This window comes from Mytilus edulis, chromosome 13, assembly GCF_963676685.1.
Source record: "Mytilus edulis chromosome 13, xbMytEdul2.2, whole genome shotgun sequence".
Classification (NCBI taxonomy): Eukaryota; Metazoa; Mollusca; class Bivalvia; order Mytilida; family Mytilidae; genus Mytilus; species Mytilus edulis.
The window spans coordinates 13951037-13958719 of NC_092356.1; positions in this window are offsets into that span (position 1 = coordinate 13951037).

The following is a 7683-nucleotide window of genomic DNA, read 5'->3' on the forward strand; positions in this document are numbered from 1 at the left end:
TTTTACATTAACATCATTTGGTCTCTGTAGGATAGTTGTCTCACATCTCTTGATATCACAAGAAAACAATTTGTAGGTTCTCAAAGGTGGGCCAATGATGAAGGTAGGGGAAATTTTGACTGCCAGCCGAGAGGAGGATAATGTTGGACAGAAAGTTAGCCTTGCAACAAGCCACATCCTACTGACACCTCAAAAGATTTGTGGCAAGGGTTCTTTAACATGCAGAGTTGCACTGTCCCTACAGAAAGGACCTATACTTTTTAAACTGCCATTCCACTTTTTGTTTTGTTTTAAATATGATAACTTTAGAAGACTAAAAGGCGGGGGTCATAAAAATATCAAAATAATCCCACCCTAAATGTTTATTATCTAGAACTCTGTTTTCTATTTTGCTTTCATATTATTTTTTGGTATTTTCTTTTTTATATATTTTTTTCTTTTTTTTTACAGAGCTCTAGATAATAAAAATTTCAGATGTTAAAGTTTGGAGGTATTAACAAGTCATTCTAAATCAGAATATTGCACAATTTTAATGTTAGTGGATTTTCTCATTGTTGAAACCCATACAGTAACCTATTTTACATTAACATCATTTGGTCTCTGTAGGATAGTTGTCTCACATCTCTTGATATCACAACAAATCAATTTGTAGGTTCTATAAAGTGGTCTAATCCTATGGTGAAGGGAGGGGGAATTTTGACTGCCAACCGAGGAGGATATTTTTGGACAGAAATTTAGCCTATTAATTTAACAAGCCACATCCTACTGACACCTCAAAAGAGTTGTGACAAGGGTTCTTTAACGTGCAGAGTGGCACTGTCTGTCCCTACAAATAGGACCTATACTTTCCCGCTACCTCTATGTGTAGACAACATTACTGTTGTTGTGACATTCTTATTTCTAAGCCTTAATTTATGTCCGTTACAACGCCCTTAGGGAGGAAATAGTAGCAGATAGTACTACACCCTCAAATGGATTGTAGAAGTCCAGTTTACAATAATGGTACTTTCAGCACCATAACCGGCTTTGGTTGTCTTGTCCAGCTCTTAATGGTCCAAAATGCTGTACAATGGATTATGATTTGAAAATTGAAGATAAAAGATTATCAAATTATTAATTCATTAAAAATTCAGAATAACTCAAATCTTTACACCACACAAACCCGCCAACAAAGAATGTGCAATGAAAAGAATTGAGTTATTGTTTGAAACATCAAAAATGTTAAAGTTTCACGCATTGTTTTTTATTTGAACAGCAATTTTCAGATCTCAGGACAAGTTTTCTTTGGAACACACTCAGGACAAGTTATCTTTGGAAGACATTAAAAATTTCTGTTTTGCAAAAGATTAAAAGTTTTGGATACTTTCTTTTTTTCTTTGAAGATTACAAATCTAATTATTAAAAATCTAATTATTAATTCATTAAAAATTCAGACTAACCCAATCGTTTACACCACACAAACTTTCCGCAGTATCATATTTATATTTTGTCCATTCTTTTTTCTTTCTTTTTTTTAAAAATATACCGCAGTGCCAACAAAGAATGTGCAATGACAAGAAATGAGTTATTGTTTGAAAATCAAAAATGTTAAATGTTCACACATTGTTTTTATTTGAACAGCAATTTTCAGATCTTAGGACAAGTTTTCTTTGAAACACATTATAAATTTTTGTTTTTCAAATGATTTCAACTGACATAAACAAGAATGGAAAGGTCGAAATTACCAAAATGCTAATTTCACTATTATTGGTCCTTTTGTCGTGCCCAGCTCTTAATGATGGAAAACCCTGTATCACAGTAATATTCCTTTAAATGAACTGGAGAAGTCTTGATTACAATAATCATATTGCTTTTTACTTTCAACACTATTGGATATTGTGTCAAACCAGCTTTAGATGGTGGATAGAGTAATTATGGAGATGTTAAGAATTGCACAAGAGGTGTTCCTGCTACCTCTCCATATGTAGACAACGTCACTGTTGTTGTGACGTTCTTATTTCTAAGCCTTAATTTATGTCCGTTACAACGCCCTTAGGGAGGAAAACTACACCCTCAAATGGACTGTAAAAGTCCAGATTACAATAATGGTACTTTCAGCACCATTGCACGGTTTGGTTGTCTTGCCCAGCTCTTAATGGTCAAAAATGCTGTACAATGGATTATGTTTTAAAAATTGAAGATAAAAGATTAAGTTTTGAATATCTTCTTTTTTTCTCTGAAGATGGCAAATCAAATTATTAATTCACGAGCTCTAGATAATAAAAATATCAGGTGTTAAAGTTTGGAGGTATAAACAAGTCATTCTCAATCAAAATATTGCAAAATTGTAATTTTAGTGGATTTTCTCATTGTTGAAGCCCATACAGTAACCTATTTTACATTAACATCATTTGGTCTCTGTAGGATAGTTGTCTCACATCTCTTGATATCACAAGAAAACAATTTGTAGGTTCTCAAAGGTGGGCCAATGATGAAGGTAGGGGAAATTTTGACTGCCAGCCGAGAGGAGGATAATGTTGGACAGAAAGTTAGCCTTGCAACAAGCCACATCCTACTGACACCTCAAAAGATTTGTGGCAAGGGTTCTTTAACATGCAGAGTTGCACTGTCCCTACAGAAAGGACCTATACTTTTTAAACTGCCATTCCACTTTTTGTTTTGTTTTAAATATGATAACTTTAGAAGACTAAAAGGCGGTGGTCATAAAAATATCAAAATAATCGCACCCTCAATGTTTATTATCTAGAACTCTGTTTTCTATTTTGCTTTCATATTATTTTTTGGTATTTTCTTTTTTATATATTTTTTTCTTTTTTTTTTACAGAGCTCTAGATAATAAAAATTTCAGATGTTAAAGTTTGGAGGTATTAACAAGTCATTCTAAATCAGAATATTGCACAATTTTAATGTTAGTGGATTTTCTCATTGTTGAAACCCATACAGTAACCTATTTTACATTAACATCATTTGGTCTCTGTAGGATAGTTGTCTCACATCTCTTGATATCACAACAAATCAATTTGTAGGTTCTATAAAGTGGTCCAATCCTATGGTGAAGGGAGGGGGAATTTTGACTGCCAACCGAGGAGGATATTTTTGGACAGAAATTTAGCCTATTAATTTAACAAGCCACATCCTACTGACACCTCAAAAGAGTTGTGACAAGGGTTCTTTAACGTGCAGAGTGGCACTGTCTGTCCCTACAAATAGGACCTATACTTTCCCGCTACCTCTATGTGTAGACAACATTACTGTTGTTGTGACATTCTTATTTCTAAGCCTTAATTTATGTCCGTTACAACGCCCTTAGGGAGGAAATAGTAGCAGATAGTACTACACCCTCAAATGGATTGTAGAAGTCCAGTTTACAATAATGGTACTTTCAGCACCATAACCGGCTTTGGTTGTCTTGTCCAGCTCTTAATGGTCCAAAATGCTGTACAATGGATTATGATTTGAAAATTGAAGATAAAAGATTAAGTTTTGAATATATCTACTTTTTTTCTTTGAAGATGGCAAATCAAATGATTAATTCATTAAAAATTCAGAATAACTCAAATCTTTACACCACACAAACGCGCCAACAAAGAATGTGCAATGAAAAGAATTGAGTTATTGTTTGAAACATCAAAAATGTTAAAGTTTCACGCATTGTTTTTTATTTGAACAGCAATTTTCAGATCTCAGGACAAGTTTTCTTTGGAACACACTCAGGACAAGTTATCTTTGGAAGACATTAAAAATTTCTGTTTTGCAAAAGATTAAAAGTTTTGGATACTTTCTTTTTTTCTTTGAAGATTACAAATCTAATTATTAAAAATCTAATTATTAATTCATTAAAAATTCAGACTAACCCAATCGTTTACACCACACAAACTTTCCGCAGTATCATATTTATATTTTGTCCATTCTTTTTTCTTTCTTTTTTTCTTTTTTTTAAAATATACCGCAGTGCCAACAAAGAATGTGCAATGACAAGAAATGAGTTATTGTTTGAAAATCAAAAATGTTAAATGTTCACACATTGTTTTTATTTGAACAGCAATTTTCAGATCTTAGGACAAGTTTTCTTTGGAACACATTATAAATTTTTGTTTTTCAAATGATTTCAACTGACATAAACAAGAATGGAAAGGTCGAAATTACCAAAATGCTAATTTCACTATTATTGGTCCTTTTGTCGTGCCCAGCTCTTAATGATGGAAAACCCTGTATCACAGTAACATTCCTTTAAATGAACTGGAGAAGTCTTGATTACAATAATCATATTGCTTTTTACTTTCAACACTATTGGATATTGTGTCAAACCAGCTTTAGATGGTGGATGGAGTAATTATGGAGATGTTAAGAATTGCACAAGAGGTGTTCCTGCTACCTCTCCATATGTAGACAATGTCACTGTTGTTGTGACGTTCTTATTTCTAAGCCTTAATTTATGTCCGTTACAACGCCCTTAGGGAGGAAAACTACACCCTCAAATGGACTGTAGAAGTCCAGATTACAATAATGGTACTTTCAGCACCATTGCACGGTTTGGTTGTCTTGCCCAGCTCTTAATGGTCAAAAATGCTGTACAATGGATTATGTTTTAAAAATTGAAGATAAAAGATTAAGTTTTGAATATCTTCTTTTTTTCTCTGAAGATGGCAAATCAAATTATTAATTCACGAGCTCTAGATAATAAAAATATCAGGTGTTAAAGTTTGGAGGTATAAACAAGTCATTCTCAATCAAAATATTGCAAAATTGTAATTTTAGTGGATTTTCTCATTGTTGAAGCCCATACAGTAACCTATTTTACATTAACATCATTTGGTCTCTGTAGGATAGTTGTCTCACATCTCTTGATATCACAAGAAAACAATTTGTAGGTTCTCAAAGGTGGGCCAATGATGAAGGTAGGGGAAATTTTGACTGCCAGCCGAGAGAAGGATAATGTTGGACAGAAAGTTGGCCTTGCAACAAGCCACATCCTACTGACACCTCAAAAGATTTGTGGCAAGGGTTCTTTAACATGCAGAGTTGCACTGTCCCTACAGAAAGGACCTATACTTTTTAAACTGCCATTCCACTTTTTGTTTTGTTTTAAATATGATAACTTTAGAAGACTAAAAGGCGGGGGTCATAAAAATATCAAAATAATCCCACCCTCAATGTTTATTATCAAGAACTCTGTTTTCTATTTTGCTTTCATATTATTTTTTGGTATTTTCTTTTTTATATATTTTTTTCTTTTTTTTTTACAGAGCTCTAGATAATAAAAATTTCAGATGTTAAAGTTTGGAGGTATTAACAAGTCATTCTAAATCAGAATATTGCACAATTTTAATGTTAGTGGATTTTCTCATTGTTGAAACCCATACAGTAACCTATTTTACATTAACATCATTTGGTCTCTGTAGGATAGTTGTCTCACATCTCTTGATATCACAACAAATCAATTTGTAGGTTCTATAAAGTGGTCCAATCCTATGGTGAAGGGAGGGGGAATTTTGACTGCCAACCGAGGAGGATATTTTTGGACAGAAATTTAGCCTATTAATTTAACAAGCCACATCCTACTGACACCTCAAAAGAGTTGTGACAAGGGTTCTTTAACGTGCAGAGTGGCACTGTCTGTCCCTACAAATAGGACCTATACTTTCACGCTACCTCTATGTGTAGACAACATTACTGTTGTTGTGACATTCTTATTTCTAAGCCTTAATTTATGTCCGTTACAACGCCCTTAGGGAGGAAATAGTAGCAGATAGTACTACACCCTCAAATGGATTGTAGAAGTCCAGTTTACAATAATGGTACTTTCAGCACCATAACCGGCTTTGGTTGTCTTGTCCAGCTCTTAATGGTCCAAAATGCTGTACAATGGATTATGATTTGAAAATTGAAGATAAAGGCAACAGTAGTATACCGCTGTTCAAAACTCATAAATCCATGGACAAAAAACAAAATCGGGATAACAAACTAAAACCGAGGGAAACGCATTAAATATAAGAGGAGAACAACGACATAACACTAAAATGTAACACATATAGACAAAATCCCACGAGAATAACAAATATAACATATATATATAAAGATAAAAGATTAAGTTTTGAATATATCTACTTTTTTTCTTTGAAGATGGCAAATCAAATTATTAATTCATTAAAAATTCAGAATAACTCAAATCTTTACACCACACAAACGCGCCAACAAAGAATGTGCAATGAAAAGAATTGAGTTATTGTTTGAAACATCAAAAATGTTAAAGTTTCACGCATTGTTTTTTATTTGAACAGCAATTTTCAGATCTCAGGACAAGTTTTCTTTGGAACACACTCAGGACAAGTTATCTTTGGAAGACATTAAAAATTTCTGTTTTGCAAAAGATTAAAAGTTGGATACTTTCTTTTTTCTTTGAAGATTACAAATCTAATTATTAAAAATCTAATTATTAATTCATTAAAAATTCAGACTAACCCAATCGTTTACACCACACAAACTTTCCGCAGTATCATATTTATATTTTGTCCATTCTTTTTTCTTTCTTTTTTTTTTTAAATATACCGCAGTGCCAACAAAGAATGTGCAATGACAAGAAATGAGTTATTGTTTGAAAATCAAAAATGTTAAATGTTCACACATTGTTTTTATTTGAACAGCAATTTTCAGATCTTAGGACAAGTTTTCTTTGGAACACATTATAAATTTTTGTTTTTCAAATGATTTCAACTGACATAAACAAGAATGGAAAGGTCGAAATTACCAAAATGCTAATTTCACTATTATTGGTCCTTTTGTCGTGCCCACCTCTTAATGATGGAAAACCCTGTATCACAGTAACATTCCTTTAAATGAACTGGAGAAGTCTTGATTACAATAATCATATTGCTTTTTACTTTCAACACTATTGGATATTGTGTCAAACCAGCTTTAGATGGTGGATGGAGTAATTATGGAGATGTTAAGAATTGCACAAGAGGTGTTCCTGCTACCTCTCCATATGTAGACAACGTCACTGTTGTTGTGACGTTCTTATTTCTAAGCCTTAATTTATGTCCGTTACAACGCCCTTAGGGAGGAAAACTACACCCTCAAATGGACTGTAGAAGTCCAGATTACAATAATGGTACTTTCAGCACCATTGCACGGTTTGGTTGTCTTGCCCAGCTCTTAATGGTCCAAAATGCTGTACAATGGATTATGTTTTAAAAATTGAAGATAAAAGATTAAGTTTTGAATATCTTCTTATTTTCTCTGAAGATGGCAAATCAAATTATTAATTCACGAGCTCTAGATAATAAAAATATCAGGTGTTAAAGTTTGGAGGTATAAACAAGTCATTCTCAATCAAAATATTGCAAAATTGTAATGTTAGTGGATTTTCTCATTGTTGAAGCCCATACAGTAACCTATTTTACATTAACATCATTTGGTCTCTGTAGGATAGTTGTCTCACATCTCTTGATATCACAAGAAAACAATTTGTAGGTTCTCAAAGGTGGGCCAATGATGAAGGTAGGGGAAATTTTGACTGCCAGCCGAGAGAAGGATAATGTTGGACAGAAAGTTAGCTTTGCAACAAGCCACATCCTACTGACACCCCAAAAGATTTGTGGCAAGGGTCTTTAACATGCAGAGTTGCACTGTCCCTACAGAAAGGACCTATACTTTTTAAACTGCCATTCCACTTTTTGTTTT